Source organism: Corythoichthys intestinalis, chromosome 17, assembly GCF_030265065.1.
Source record: "Corythoichthys intestinalis isolate RoL2023-P3 chromosome 17, ASM3026506v1, whole genome shotgun sequence".
NCBI lineage: Eukaryota > Metazoa > Chordata > Actinopteri > Syngnathiformes > Syngnathidae > Corythoichthys > Corythoichthys intestinalis.
The window spans coordinates 37,193,979-37,211,063 of NC_080411.1; the positions used below are offsets into that span (position 1 = coordinate 37,193,979).

General features: G+C 39.8%; 1 protein-coding gene across 3 annotated transcripts in view; it reads left to right on the forward strand.

Annotated features, from left to right (window-relative positions):
- Nucleotides 1-566: 566 nt before the first annotated feature.
- The window catches only part of znf462 (zinc finger protein 462), a 61,669-nt gene continuing 45,150 nt past the window's right edge, over nt 567-17,085 (forward strand). For 2 of the 3 annotated variants that reach the window (XM_057818762.1, XM_057818763.1), the window contains exon 1: nt 567-965. The gene's annotated coding sequence lies outside the window, so the exon portion shown is untranslated. The remainder of the gene's footprint in view (nt 966-17,085) is intronic. The other variant, XM_057818759.1, reaches the window with a different exon arrangement.

Below are 17,085 nucleotides of genomic sequence, written 5' to 3' on the forward strand. Positions count from 1 at the left end.
TGTAAGTATAAATAAATAAATAAATAAAAAACGATCATTTTTGTCTCCCAAACGTCAATGTTGTGGCTCACATGACCTAAAATGTGAGTCTACATAAGTTTATTTAAATGACCAAAAACAGTCTCTTGTCCTATAAATAGTTAACCTAATTTGGATAGGTATAATTTATTTACAATTTATTTTTGTAATTTCATTCAAATTATATACTGTATATTATAGCACTTGGAATAAGATAATAATAATGATTAACGCACTGGCTGCCATTGACGGCCCAAGAAGTCCAATCCATTTTGACTGAAGAAAACGGATTGGACGTCTAACGCCTTCATTGGCACTGAAAGATGAGCATTCCCAGCCAATCCTCCTAGTTTAAATGAATTAGACGTCTGTCGTTGTCAGGGGCAGGAAAGGTGCATCTCCATCATCAACCATCAACGTGAACTGAACATAACCCCGTGACGTGGCGTGCCCACGCACACGTATAGAAAACCCTGAGAAAACCCTGCCTGCTACGTGCGCGCGCGCGCACGCACGCAGTCAGGCAGGCAGGGGGCTCCGAGGTCAGCGATGAAGGATGATCTTCTCGGGCGTCCATCCCGCCGATGTTCTCTCGTCTCGTGGCCAACTCTCGCGCACCCTCTGGTGCTCGCTCGCCGCCTGCCGAACTTCTTCTCCTTCTTCTCGTCCTTTGTGTGGCCCGCTCGTCACATTATCTTTGTTGTTGTGGCGGAGTCGGTGGTGCTCGTCTTCCTGCTCTTCCTCCTCCCCGCGTGTGATTGCGAGCCGCTCGGCGGAGGAGCTCAGGTCATCTGCAGCTGCGGCGGCGAAGAAGAAGAAGAAGAAGGAGGAGGAGAAGAAGAAGAAGAAGAAGGAGAAGCAGGAGGAAAGATGGCGATCAGCCACTAGCCAGAGCGGGCGCACGCATGAGACCGACAACTTTGGAGGAGAAGGAGAAGATTGTAGCGGTGAGTTCGAGCGTTTATTCGCCGTGTTTTGTCACGCTTAGACGACGGCGACGCGATTCCACTTTTGTGGAGCGGGCGCTTTCGTTGGGGCTTTCAAGGTCTTGCGAGAACGTCGCCATTGGTGGATCATGGGATAGCTTTTCGCTTCACGCGTGACCTGGAAACAGCTTGACCCCCTTCCATTTCCCTCCTCTCCGTCCTCCTCCACGCGGAGGCTTCTTTTCTTCTTTATTTTAATGGCCACCATGTAAGCCCAAAGTCAAGTGGCTTCTTCTCGCTTCCCGGTTCGGTCGCACGCGTGTCCGTCACTTCATACAAGGAAATGGACGTGGTCGCTAAGATTTCAGGCTTATTTTATGAACCTCTTCCAAATCAAAAACGGTGGGTGTGGGTGGGGGGTGGGGGGGATTAGTGAGTTAGTCGGGATGAAAAGCCATAGCACGGATGGTTGTCCTCTCCTGTGTCCTCCATTAGAAGCTGCCATTGCAAGTGTCCAGAATGAGCAGGATATGTACTCCCTCCCTTCCCTAAATCTGGTGCCCATTTTTTTTCAACCCCCCCACCCCTCACCACCAACACTTGTCTTCACTGGAAGATGGTGATGCAAATGTGCTGTTGCAGCTCCTGACTGCCTGTCACTGGTCATGGGTCAGGTGCTTCCATTCACCCCCCCCCCCCCTTTATTTTTTACAGTGGAGCTCAAAGCATAAAATGGAGGCTGGCAGATGAGTCTTCCAAGGGAATGGAAGAGGGGGGTGGAGAACAAAGGTAGTGTTTGACATGGAGCTGCAGGGCCAGACAGATGGACAAGGAAGTGGTAGAAGCAGCACAATAAGCCAGCCTATTTTCAGTTGCGAACTTTTAGCATTCATTTAATGTTGACCAAACAATCAAAAAGTAATTTTTGACAAATCATATCTAGGCATGTGCCGGTATGAGATTCTGACAGTATGATAACTTTAAGCAAAAATATCACGGTTTTGCAATTACTGCTCTTAAATGTGTTACTTTGAGATATCTGGGCTTTAAAAAAAAATCCATTGAACAGGAAAAAAAAAACATATTAGCAAATTGGAACATAAGTATGTTAAGTTAAAATATATATGGCGGAAAACACTCAGGTGAATTGAAGTTCCGCTCTGAGACCCCCAATTTGGCAAAATTTCAAAATTGTCCTATATGCACGTGTGATACATCATTGGAAAGCTTAAAATCTCAATTTTCAGGGGGAACAAAAAATTTTAATAGGAGGGCATTTAAAAAAAAAATTCAACAGCAAAACCCTAACTAGAGGTGAGAGCACCCGAGAGTATAATTTAAGACACCATGATTTTAACGAGATATTATCGCGTACCTCTTTTCTCTGGATCTCTTTTCGATCCAAAAACTCCATGTAGCATGTATCACCGAGTGTCAAGACACAGCTGTAAATGGCCACAGCCGGATTTTGCGGGGATTTTATGGGTGAAACATGGTAATATAACAAGGGTCGCGATGCAGAAATCGCAGACACCAAGGAGTAGTCAAGATTTACATTTTCATATATTTACCCTTTCAAAGTTTATTTATTTATTTTTTCTTTGTTTGGATCGATTATTTATCATCTAAAATATTGGGGAAAATGCGACAGTAACGAAAAAAAATACAATTAAGCTATAGTTATGAGGTAGATATCTGTGGCTTTTTTACAGACGCTAATTTTTTTTATTGTCACATAATTTGTTAAAAAGTTTAAAATATGCGAGTGAATAATTTTTTAAGTTCTTTTAAACGAAATATTAGACATCAATTAATGATTCTAAGCTAAAAATGACAGACATTTCGAATAATAAATATGATTACTTACCTTCTTTTTATGGCTTGGTTGAAAAAAAAGCGGTTGCGCGATGTCTAAACGGGGTTTTCCACTTTTCAGGGTAAAACGGACAAATTAAAAATAGTTTGAGGACTTAATGTGCCATGAATCTGCTATGGCAGCATATAGACATATTGTTCTCTCAAACACAGCAGTTTTTTTGCCTTAAAATACCAGCAGTTTATTTTAAAGAGGGTTGCAAGAGCAGAAACAGCTTTTTCAGCCTTGTCTGTGTTTTCCACCATATATATATATATATATTTTTAAATAACAAAAAAAACCTGAAATATTCTAAATAAAATAAAAATAAATGCAGTCCTTTAGGTGAGCCTAAAGTAGCCACAGCTCAACATTATTACCATCAGAACATAAATAATTATTTTCCATAAAAACCACGTGTATATGACTCGTATCATGTTTACATTATACACACTCTCTCTTTCTCAACACAGATAATTGCCAGAGAAAAAAAACAAACACTTTTTACACACTAAACACGCTGGGGTTAACTCTCGTAGCTGGTGGGTAACGTTCATGACAGTGTTTGCTAGCCTTTAATTATGTATAAATGCGAAATCATATTGGAGGTATTGCCTCCTCGGCAGCCACCCTCCGCAAACATGTTGTACATGTGGGTTGGCCCTCCTCCTCTAAGATGCGGCGGTCTGTAACTTTGCTGTAGCCGAAGTATTCCCATGCCAGTGATTTCTTTTTCTTCGATGGGGGGAAATTGTTCATGAGTTTCACCTCCTCCAGCCATTGTGTGGCGCAGCTGAAACACTGACACTGAACAACAACCAGTAGGGGAGGGTTGAGCCTTGCAGCTGCAAGCGAGGGATTTCTCCATGCATTTTTGAGACATAAAAAGTAGCTAATACCTACGGATGGTATGACACAACATTTTTATGGTATTGAAACTGTGACATTTTCATACCACGGTATACCTTGAAACCGGTAATCGGCACATGTCTAATCATAACTCGAATCCGAACGTTGTGCACTATTTAGCTGTTTCCAGCAGAGGTGATGTTGTTGTCATTCTGTCTCACATGTTGTACTTTGTGGCTGTTTGCAGACTCTTTGCTCTCCTAGTGCAACGATTAATCATTTCACTTTCAAATATTTTGATCGTCGATTAATTGTTTTGAAGCAGATAACTTGAAACGTTGTTTAAATCCTCGAAGTACTTTTCTTATTTCTCTTGTTCCCAAGGAAAGCAAAACACATTTTTCAGTTTTAAGTGTATGACTATATTCTGACGTGTTATGCTGAAGCAGTATAAAAGATCAATTTATGTTTGAAAATTTTGTACAGTCCTGTTTTTGATTGAGATGGCAATTCAATATCTGATTAATAAATGATATAAGTTATCAATAGTTTGGCCGTACTATGTACAGTATGTATTCTTAAATTTAAAAATATGCATTTGTCGCTACCGCATTCAAATAGATAGGACGGGTAGTCCCATCAATGGCAGCCTGTGAGTTAAAAAGGAAAATTAAAAAAAATATCCTTCATTTCTCTAAAGTAGAGGTGGGAATCTTGGGGCAGCTAACGATTCGATTGCGATTGAGAGGCTACGATTCAATTATAAATCGATAATTGATGCACAACTCCCCCCAGTTATTAGCTGCTTTTAATGGTTCGAACATTTGTTAAAAAATAGTACAAAAATCCTCTCAGGCTTAAATAAACTACTACCGTATTGGCCCGAATACAAGACGGTGTTTTTTGCATTAAAATAAGATTGAAAAAGAGGGGGTCGTCTTATATAGACATTATACCCATTCACGACGCTAGATGATGCCAGATATCATTGAAGCGATGTTCTGTTATGACAGATCTCAGCTACTCTCCCCATTAACGGCGCTAGATGGCGCCAGATATCATTGAAGCGATGTTCTTGCATGACAAATCTCAGCTACTAGTTTAACCAGTTTGCATTATTTTATTGCAATGTTTTTCCTTATTCAAATTTGTTTTAAGACTACAGTTACAGTTAGACTTCACTTTGATAGCTAATGCAGTTATTGCAATTTTGATGATTTATCACAATAGATTGGTTAATTTACATTTCAAAAACCAGAAGCCATTCATTTACGAATGTGATCGCACTTTAGTTTACATATTTAAATGTTCAGTTATTAAGATTTGAATGAGGCAAAATAACATGCTTTTTCACTCAAATATATTGTTATAATTATTTGTTTCAGATGTACTGTAATTATTTTCTGTATAAAAATTATTTTGGTGTTCAAAAAGTCTTTTTTCAAACTTGAGTCTTGAAAAAGAGGGGGTCGTCTTATAATCAGGGCCGTCTTATATTCGGGCCAATACGGTATTTCAATATCAAGTTAACAGTTCAAAACATTAAAATACTCAAGTCCCCATTCTGTATCGGCAGCTTTAAACTACATTCAATTAATTTAATGTTGTGAATCAACCGTTAAAATTGCTCCCGTCATTCCATAATTTCCCTTCTGTCTACTTTAAACATGTGAAAGTTTTAAAACAGTTTCATCACTTAGATTCGAATCAAGATATTGCCGATTTAAGGATATTTGAGATAAAAAGTTAATAAGGTTCGCTCGGAAGGTTCGCTACAACAGCCTTCCAGAGAAGTCTGCTGCTTTAAGATGGAGGCTGTTTACTAACGCCAGCGAGTCTGTCATTTCGCATCTAGTTTTCTATACATGTGCTGCTAACGCCGCCGAGTCTGTCATTTCACATCTAGTTCTATATACATGTGATATCTATCGTAGCGTTATATGGGCGTAGTTTGTAGCGGCTGTTAGGTATTATTGTTTTTTTTTATCTAGCGGCATGAGTTAAGCATGATTTTTAGTCTCGGTCCATTCCTCATTGTGTCCCGAAGACCGCGCTGACTGTGTTTTAGTTAAGCTTTACTTGGCATATTTCAATAATCGGAATTTGGATGTCTGTGAATCGTTCTCGAATCTTCCACGGCCGAATCGTGAAGAATCTAAGAATCGGAATTTCGCACACCTCTGATATACAGTATGTGTTTTTTAATTTAGAAATATGCATTTGTCACTGCCGCATTTGTTCATTCGCTGGTCTCCCTTCTAGTTCAAATCGACAGGACGGGTAGTGCCATCAATGGCAGGCAATGATTTAAAAAGGAAAATTAAAAAAAATATCCTTCATTACACTAAAGGGTCGTGAAAAACCAAATTCACACCATGACAACAATTTTTTAGTTACCTGTGGTAGTGCAAAAATTAATAACAGAGCATCAGTACTTATGTCATCAAATATAGTATCCGGATACCACATTTCATGATCGATACGTCATTACTTTTCTATACCTTTGACAACCCTAGTTTCTCCACAGTTGATGTCCATGTCGTTACCTGAATAAGGACTGATTTTAAACAAATTTATCAATAAACTTTCGCAGGCATAGAAGACACACATGTGAGGATTTTGGCAAATATTCACTAGTAGATGAATTGGCTCTTAAAAACCAAAGCTATTTAAATGAGTTTATCACTAATAGACATCTATTGCCGTCACTGGGAGCCAATGAGTTTAAAAATAAAATTTGTTCACATCATGTGATGTTTTTGGCAAAACATTACCAGTAGATGATTTGGCTCTTAAAACTAAAACTATTTCAAGGAGTTCATCACTCATAGACATCTATTGCCATCAAAGAGAGCCAATGAGTTAAAAATAAAATTTCTTCTTCCTCTGGCCATGTTGGACCCTCCCAACAATTAGTTTATCACTAGTAGATGCCCAATCCATTTGAAGTGGGAGGGCAAGCAGCGAACCTCTCACTTCAAATTGTTTGGATGTCTAGCACTGTCAATGGCAGCCAATGAGTTAATGTCTGCATCAGGAAAACAAAAGTTTATATATTATTTTCATTTATTTATTTTCCAGCCTGTCTTGTTCAGCTGCTTAGACACGAAGAATGGTAATCTGACCATCTTTCAGGCTGAAGAGTTTTAATGTGCCACATTGGAGTTTGGTGTACTAAAGCAGTGATCCCCAACCGCTGGGCCGGGTCCTTGGCGCATTTGCTACCGGGCTGCAGAGAAATAATTAATTTTTGGCCAGTAGTTGGCCACCATTACTGGGGTGTTTGCACACCTATAGCATCCCAGCGTCATTCAGTCAATATAAACGGTAATGTTAGCTGCTGTGTGCTGCAGGCAGCGATGTCTTTCGAAAGTTTTTACCGGGAAAAGGCCACCTGCTGAGCCAAAAGAGGAGCCTATAACCAAGTCCATTCTGCATAGAATGTAGCTAAAAGCTAGAAAACAAAGCAACAAAAGCGAATGCATCGAGTGCATCATACCGTATTGCTATAGCCAAGAAACCATTGGTCTGTGGTGCAAAAAAGGTTTGGGACCACTAGGGTTGGGCATTGTTTGAAATTGAACGATTCCGCTTCCGATTACGATTCCACGTTTCGATTCCGGTTCTGAACGATTCTTGATTCCGATTCTTTTAAGAGGCAGGATAAGAAAAAAAGGCAGGGTAAAAAAAATTGCATGGTTTTCTTTAAAGTCTTCTCGATGATTTTTTAAAAATTATATGGACTTCTCACAGGGCTAATTTTAACTAACAGTCTTTGAACTTGAGCAATTTTTTTCTCGCTCGGCGGTCAGGGCATCGAAAAATGGAATCGAAATTTAAAAATTCGAACGATTCCGGGAGCATCGGAGTGATAGAACTGGTTCCCATCGATGTTCGATGCCCAACCAAGGGACCACTGTACTAAAGAGATATTTTTGTCGCTTAAATGGTGGTGTCAAGACGCTCACAATGAATCATGGTTTTGTCTAAAGTTGTTTCTTCCTGTTCAGACATTGTTTACCACAATACGAGGAACTTTTTGGTTCTTTTGATGGAATCTTTGCTAGTTATTTAGAAAGAGGGGGAAAAAGTGAGCACAGTACTTGAATATGTCTATCTTGGCTGTTCACTATTAAGGACAATACACGCTCTGTATCACAGTCCTCAATTTTGAATTTGTTTGATCTGCTGGCAGTACTGTTTGGAGACTTTTGCAGCAGTGTTTGATTGTGAGAGTAATGACTGATTGACATGTGAAAACCGGTGATTACTATGCTGTCTGTTGCAGTGTTTTGACCGCGTCCGTGTTGATCATTGCTCTGCTCAGTGTGAAGTAATGACGCGCAGTCCCTGTAAGGAAGTTCTCAAGATGTGCCTCATGTTGTAGCCGCTTCAACTTAAATTACTTTCCACGGAAAAATACCCTGAAGGTGTTCAGCCTATCAGGAGGTGTGTGCGTTAGAGTTCTGCAGAGGTGGCTGTTGTGTGCAATGTTGCTGACGAGCAGGGTGTGTTTGTGTGTGTGTGAGAGCTTGACACTCGGTGTGCTGCGACAGCGCCCAGGCAGAAGAGAGCCATCCAAATCAAAATGGTGGCGACGCTCCTTCTCTCCCCCTGGTGTGGCAGGTTCCTCGAGGAGGAGCCCGTGAGGAATCTGCTGTGCTCAACACTTTGTCTGGCAGGACGCTGCAGTGTTGGTGGATGAGCCTTGTGCTTTCCTAACTCTAGGGTGGTGTGATTGCTCCACTCGGAGATGCTTTTGTTTATTTGCAGACTGTCTAAAGATTGGGATAATTTCACACCTAGAAAAGAAGCTAAAAGTGCAATGCAGATAGTTTACTGCAGACCCAAGTGGAAAAACTTAATACCTGCAACTCGAAATGTAATGTAAAATTAATTTTTGTGGATTATAAATTTGTTATATAATTTATATACTATGCTAGCAGTATGGCCCAGCGTTGCTCGGGTTTGTGTAACATGAACGCAATACAACCGAATGGCAGATAAAAAATACTTTGCTTAGAGATGCAACTCTAATGTTGTAATAGTAAAAGGACACCATCAAGGGGTTAATGCGCAATCACCTTTCCATCACTGTGTACAGTATTGTGGGGAGCAACATAGCGAAAAATGAGACAGTTCTTATGTTTCACACTTGCTCCTCTTGTGCCCCATACACTGATGAACAATGAACAATGAAGAAAAAATACCAGAACATAACAAAGGCAACCACCACTCTGTCATAGTTTCCACAACTACCCATGAACCATTGCAGGGTAACACAGAATAAATCAGTCGCTAACGGTATGAATATCCAGCCGAAATGTATCCCTTTATAATATTCCGGAGAATTATTATTATTATTTTTTTAATCCATCGTCTTGTTGTGGAGCACTCAAAGTCACAACGCACTATCACAGCAAATTTTGATTTGTACATGAGTCTAATGTTTGAAAGCCAGTTTATATAACTTTATATATGAGTATAGATACAGATTATATAGCTGAAGCCATTTAAGTTGGGGTGCCACAATCAATCAACTAATTGACAATTAAGCGATCAGATTTAGTTAAAATAGTTTTTCGTGATCAATTAATGTTGTAGAGAAATGTTTTACCTAAAATTGTCCAAATCCTAATAGTAAATATTATCTAATTGTCTTTGTGAATAATCAATATTTGTAAATGTCAGTGTTTGCTTTGGAAAACAATGATAGTTACCAAGTCCAGCATTGCTCTGAACAAATTTTTCTAAAAGTCCTAGGGAATATACTAGTAAATAAAATGGTTTATAATATGAGATGGTTAGACAACTAATTGCAAAATTAACGATGATTAGTAAAATAAACGTTTGTGGAAGCCCTGCCTATCAGTCAGAATTGTACTTGTAAGTGTGAAGAAGAGCTAAAGCAGAAGCTCAAGATTTAGTTCTTCATCCAAATGAGTTTATCACTAGTAAATGTCCAATCCATTCGAAGTGGGAGGGTTGGCGGCGAACGAACGTTCATTTGCCGCCAACCCTCCCACTTTGAATGGAATGGATTGGACGTCTATTGCTGTCAATGGCAGCCAGTGTGTTAACATCTGCTGAGTTAAAGTATTCTATGTCTGCAAAAGGTTTACGTGTTGTTTTGCAGATCACAAATGCCGATAGGTTTTGCGATTTCACACTTTTTTGTTTGCTACGTTAATTGTCAAAACACTGACTGAGCACAAATGGACTAGCATGAAGCTCATCATTACCGTTACCATTTGATTTAATGGAATATATTGACCACGATTCGTCCTGCTGCAAAAAATGTTCATGTTGGTACAAGTGAAATTAGAAGTGTTTACTCTGTGCTTTTGCCTCAGTGAACTTAAATCAATCATATTGGAGGAGCTTTTTTCTATGCTATCTTGTTTAATGACTTCAGCCTTCTTGTTGTTGGGATCGTTACGGTGGCGCAATATCACAATGAAACCGATGATTTATATATATTTTTTTCACACAATGACAGCTCTGCACCTAAAATGGGATTTCATGGTCTGAATGTAAGTGAAATTGTCTTTTAGGGTAGACATGATTTGATGAATGCTATAAACTCCTGAAACCAGACCATTATGTGCTTCTTTTTGTTATCTTTTAATTACAGCATAAAAGAGCCATACACGCACAAATCTTTTCATCAATAGTACTGATTTCAATATCATTGACATTTTGACGTTCGCCCTACTCTCACAATGTATATTGCACGGTAATCAGTCTGTGCCCAGCCATAGCAATGGACGCACCAACGGCGCTGGATCTTATGTTTTTGCCTTGACGGGAAAACCACAAAAAAGAAATGAAAGTGGGGCAAAAGTTTCAAAAGTTGGTCATACCACATTATTAGGAGATTTGCTAAATACTGAGTCGAATGACTATAAAATCTTTCCATGAATGGAGATTCATTTGATCAACTTTGGAGCTGGTTACACCATTTATAAGCAAATGAGATACAGTTACGTGTACTGGAAGGGAACATTCATTTGCTGCCACTCTCCTAGTTTAAATGGGTTGGAAGTCTACTAGGCATTAACTCATTTAAAGAATTTTGAGTAAATTTTTAAGAACCACATGAATGCATGTCTGTCATTGCTCTGAAAGAGTTAAAAGGCTATTGCTGTTTTGGATTAGCCAAGCTCATTCATAAAACTATGCCTACATATTCTTTGATAATTTCTTTATATCCTATGTGAAAGATTAGGCATGTCCCGATCACACATTTTTGTACTAAAGTTTGAGCCCCTGTAACCTGATTTTGATGATCTGCGATACTGAGTACCGATCTGATTCCTCAGCAATGTATTAGGGAGGAAAAAAATTACATCCAACTGTAAAACATTTCCATATTGTAGACATTATCACTCTCGCATGATACCATTTTACCGATAGCTTCCCACACCAGATAACATATCGTTCTTGTACTGCGGTTTCTGGCTGTCTTAATGTTGCGTAGTGGAAAACATACATTAATTTGGTTTGTTGCTTTGTTGCTCTGTAGCCCTTAAAAATAAACATTAATAAATCTTTAAAAACCCAATCATTTTCACCTGATTCTGAACCTCTGAAAATGAGGCGATCAAGTGGCGACATCCGTATGAAAGATGTTCAATTGGAACCGATGTTGGTGTTTCTATTTCAGTATTAGTAGAAAGAAGTAATAGTTTGGAAGCTGCAAGGACACGCCTGTATGTGTTCATGTGAGAAGCCCATCTCTCTCTTTTTACTGGTCGCTTTCATTGCACTCGTGCATTCTTCTCCACCTGGGGCAGCGAAGGGAGGCTCGGACAAAAGCAAATTGAAATGCTCCAGTGAGTGCTTTCTTGACTTGATGCACAGCCTGTGAGTCGCAGGCCAGCACTTCTGCTGCTGCCACAACTGCTCTCGTTACACCACTCGCTTCCTTCTTCTTGTGTTTGCTCAAGAAAACCCAATGGCCATATAGCAAAATGTCACTAAACAAAAGTAGCTTCTAGCGCTACAGGTCCCCAGAGTCTTCTGGGTTCTTCGTAATTAGTTTACGGACAGCGTGTCAATGTTATGGCAATATGTGAAGTATTTTAGTATGCTCGGGTTCAAATTTCAGTCCTTGGTTGAACCTAAAGGGCTGCAGCTTCATGTCAGGGTTAAACTTCAACAAGGAAATGGTGTGTGTGTGTGTGTGTGTGTGTGTGTGTTTGCACTTCTGTGTGTTAAATAGAGAGAGGTGTCTTTCCAGTTTCTGTTGTCAGTTGCCACGTTACACCACTGTCAAACTGGTTCCTCTTCTCTGCTTTCCATCAGAACATCAACAGTCCTAACGTTGCCTTCTCTCTTGTAGGAACAAAAACAGCTTAGTGTCTTTATCAGTTGGCTTATTAACAGAATTTGAGCAGAGTGAGATTTTGATGGAGAAAAAATGTTATCTCTGAGAAATGAAGCCCACTGACATGCTCAGGTTTCTTGCCCTAATTTCAAGATTTATGGTCCTTCTAGTGAGACACAGTGAACTCAAGCTCTCTGAATCCAAAGCTGCCTGTGGTGGGGAGGGAAAGAAAAAAAAGCCCAGAATTCTTTGGAGACGCCCGTTCCTTGGGCAGTGTGGTGCCACGAGACAAGGCCTTCATTGAGCTGGAACAGGAGCGGTCTTGTAGAAAAGATCCACTGGCTGGAAGCAACGAAGCTGTCCAAGGACGATTAAATATTTAAGAGTTTGGAAAGGAGGTCTCGGTGGTAAGTTAATATTGATGGCTCTCTCATCTTTCCTGCCCCCATCGCTTAACTTGTTGAGTTACCTCAGAGATCCCAACCTGGGGAGGAACCTCTCCTAAACTTAGCCCTGGTTCTTTTAAAAAAAAAAGCTTTCCCACCACCCTCACAAGCATTCCTGCAGCAAACCGCTTGGATTTTTAAACTCCTAATTGCACCCCGCGTTGTTCTTAACTCTCTTCTGTGGTTCTGTCCGGAATACTGCATCCAGACTGGCTGCCCAGTCTCTCCCAGTGCCTCTGAGTGGGAGGGTTTGAAGCGCAGACATCCTTGTATTACTGACGGTGGTTTCTGGCACTTAATAGAAACTCCTTTTGAGTGTCTTTCCAGCTTTTGTTCAATACTTTTATGAAGAATTGGAAACAGGAGAGGCCACTGTGCCTATTGGGTGAACAGGAAAAAGCAATATAATGTTGGATCACTAAGTGGGTCTAAATTGCCCCTATGTTTTGAAGAAATAGCTGACAATGTTGGATTGATTTATGTCAGGAAATAGTTTCCTAGGGGAGATGGCTATGTGGAATGCAAGGTTTCCTGGCGTGATTGTCCTTGTGGAAAAACACTTCCTGGTTTTTCTCCACGACGCGTCCTTGGACATTCTATATGAGTGAGACTCAAGTGGTGTGTTGTGCGGTTGGCTGTGTGTCTGTTCCTGAAGAACAGGGTGAATCACATTTCCAGTATCTGGTTTGATTATTCTTGATTAAGAATTCACAAGAATTATTTGTTTTGTTCAATCCCAAACTAATGCTGGCGTCTACATCAGCAGAAACGTGATTTTTTTTTTTTTTTTTTTTTGTATTTCGTTTTTACAGGTGCTGGTAAAACACAGAATGTGGAATATTATTGGATGGGGCTGAAGGAGAAATCAAATCAAAAAATGAGTGTATTTGTCCTTTTGTTCATTAGCAAACTGTAATCTGACTTTTTTTTCTCTGGTAGTAATGGCTTCTTCCTGGCAGGATGGCCTTTCAGCCCATTTCTGTACAGTACTCATTTCACTGTGGATAATGACATACTCTCACCAGCTCGGTATCTTCACAAGATCTTTTTGTTTTTGTTTTTAAGTTTGTGTGCATATAGGACCAATGTATGTTCATCTTAGGGGCACATAACCATCTTCCTTCCTAAACAGTATTTCTAGACATGTACATATGCTCAACATTAACTTGTTGTGTAGGATTATTTGAATGGACGGCATCGGCACCTTCAGGCATCTGGAATTTTGAAACTAAAGATGAACCAGATTCGTGCTAGTGCACAGTTCTCTTCCTGATATATTGTCTGAAATCTTTTGACTTTCCTTTGATGTTCAACAAACAAGCTGTGTTCAAGTATGCCTTGAAATACATCCACAGTTCTGTGTGTATTCAACTCAATCGCAGCCAGTGAGATGAACGAGTGAACACAAATGTCACAAACATACAAACAAAACATGTATAAGCTAGGGCTGTCAAAAGATTAAAATTTTTAATCGAGTTCATTACAGCTTAAAAATTAATTAAACGTAATTAATCGTATATAAAATATGCCATATTTTTCTGTAAATTATTGTTGGAATGGAAAGATAAGACAAGATGGATGTATACATTCAACATACGGTACATAAGTACTGTATTAGTTCATTATAACAATAAATCAACAAGATGGCATTAACATTATGAACATTCTGTTAAAGCGATCCATGGATAGAAAGACTTGTAGTTCTTAAAAATAAATGTTAGTACAAGTTATAGAAATTTTGTATCAAAACCCCTCTTAATGTTTTGGCTTTATTAAAATTTGTAAACATTTTCAATCAAAAAAATAAACTAATAGCTCGCCATTGTTGATGTCAATAATTACACCATGCTCACTCATGGTGCTGAAAGCTATAAAATCAGTTGGACCCAAGCACCAGCAGAGGGCGCCAAACACCGAAAAAACAAGTAACAAGCGGACATTACACTCTGCTGTCATTTTAATCTGTTTGAGCGGGGCATGTGCGTTAATTGCGTCAAATATTTTAACGTGATTAATTTAAAAAATTAATTACCGCCCGTTAACGCGATCATTTTGACAGCCCTAGTATAAACGTGTGGTTTCAACTGTCTCACACATGTAAGTGCCCATAAATAGAAATAGAAATAGTATAAAACTTTGATGTTAGCGAAGTTGTCCTAACAATGCAGTCTACATCTTTTCCTCTCCATTTTTCATGTAAAACCCATCAAAGCAGGACTTTACCGAATGCGTGTGTGCTTTCACATGGTGACACTAGGGGAGGGAACCTCTTTGTACTTCACGATACGATACGATTTGATACAAAGCTCACAATAACGATGATCTCATGATATGGCAATAGAACGGTTATCGATACATTGGTCAGAAAATCATTGTAGGATATTCGACAAAACAACTAATAAACAAAAAACAAGCTATCTTCATCCTTCTGAGGTAAGTTTATCTATAGTGGACGTCCAATCCATTTGAACTGGCAGGGTGGCAGCAAATGAACACCTCCCACTTCAAACGGGCGCCTCCCACCTCTATGGCCGTCAGTGGCAGCCAGTGTCAGGCAATGAGGTAATTTCCTGTTGATTTTGGGGCATTATATGGGTCACTACCCGGGAATGAATAGGCAGTGACTCAAACTCAACAGGAAGTGACCTGTAAATGCCCTAAAATGAACAGAAAGTCACCTGGAAATACACCGAAAATTGGAAAGAGTGACTGAATGCTCTGGTTTCGAATGAACGAATGTTCTTTTGAAAATTGAAACCCTTTTAAAATGATTTCTTGATTCTTGGCATGAGCGTATCGATAACCTTTTAGGATGCAAAGTATCACGGTATTGCACAATTTCAATATTTTGTCACATACATTCCTAAGTGACACAGTTTCAACAGATGAATCAATGTGCGTATTGGTTAGGTGTTAAAAATCAGACTCTTATTCTTATACTAGTACTGCAACCAAATTCACAGGTTTATTAAGACATCAAATTTTTTTAATGGTGCGTTTGTAACAGAACAGTAATATGGGGAACAGCCGATTCAGGGCAGCATTGAAGAAGGACGGAAAGACTTAAAATTGTCCATGTCCAGTTGTTGGATATGTGACAAAATATAATGTTTAAATGTGACTAGGGTTTGTCAAAAGAATTGATGCTGAAATGTTGTATCCCAATATGTTATTTTATTATAAAAGTATTAATACTCAGTTGATTTGTTGTCATGGGTTGAATTTGATTTTTTTCACTTCTCTTGATACAAATGGAAGATATAATTACATTTTTCTTGTCAACTCTTTGGCTGCCATTGACGGCGCCAGACGTCCAATCCATTTGAACTGGGAGGGTTGGCAGCTCCGTTTATTCGCTACAACCCTCCCAGTTCAAATGGATTGGACGTCTAATAGTGATAAAACTCACTTAAAGAGTTAGTTCTTAAGAACCACATGATTGGACGTCCGTCATCGTCAATGGCAGTGAAAGAGTTAATTAAGACCTACCGAAAGAATCATGTTGCGCCGATATTCTAAATGTGAGTGCACCCGTATTTGATGTCCCCAGGAACTTGGACATGTGTCTCGCGGGCTTGTGTGACAGGGTGATTCAAATCTCCAAATTTAGAGCCGCTAGTTTCCAGTGTTGTCTCGGCAGCCATCTTCTTCTGCCTCTGCTGACCGCCAGCGATGACGGTCTGCAAAGGAACCGGCAGGAGAGTTAAAATGTTTCCATCTGTGTAACAAGATAGCAAGCAGAGGCAGCAGTTCTTCTCTCTCTGCTTTCAAAGGGCCAGCCAAAGACCTCTAGAAGCACAAAATGGTGGACGGTTGTGTCAGATACTCTAGCACGATTGGTTGTGTGTCTTTGGCCGCTGTGAAATAGAGCCCTCGGTCTGCGGCGTTGGCCGGGGCATCGGCTGTGATGTACAAGATAATTCTGATTGCCTCTAGAGAGAAAGAGAGACGAGGCAGCAGCCAAGTGAAGTGAACGTACACCAAAGAAAGACTGAGCAGAGACTTCCAGGCGACTCCAGCCATGAATGTCTGCTTCCTCTTATCTCCTAGTTAAAATCATTGGACATCCTCGATTTACATTGTATTTGTGCATTGGCTTTAAAGCCTTGCAACACTCCAAAAAAATCCCATTCCACCCAAAATCAGCTATTCACTAACACAGTTTAAAAGGAGTCTTTGACACGGTTTAAAGTTTGAAATATACCGTATGCAATTCTCCAGTTGAATATAATAGCCAATGAAATAGAAAAAGAGCTGAACAGAAACGCTGCATTGTGCTTCTTGCCTAATGACAATAAATGAATTCTGATATCTAAAATCGCTCTAAAAAATTTTCCAACTGTGATTGCCCAGGCGTTCCCTGTATTTTTTTGTGTGTTTGTTTTGTTTTTATTGCAGATTCCTTAAAGCAGATGTGCCCAAAGTCAGGCCCGGGGCCCAAATGCGGCCCGTGGTCAAATTTCATCCGGCCCCCAGCCTCTGTCATAAAATCAATAACGTCTGGCCCACACACAGACTTAACAAATTGGTCAGCAGCACTGCTACCAGCATATGAAGTAGCTTACACACTAAATGCTGCTCCTCATTTACCCAATAAAAGGCAGCAGCATTCTAAGCAACATTACCCCGCGTTACCCTTTATTCCCCATTTTTAAAATGGCG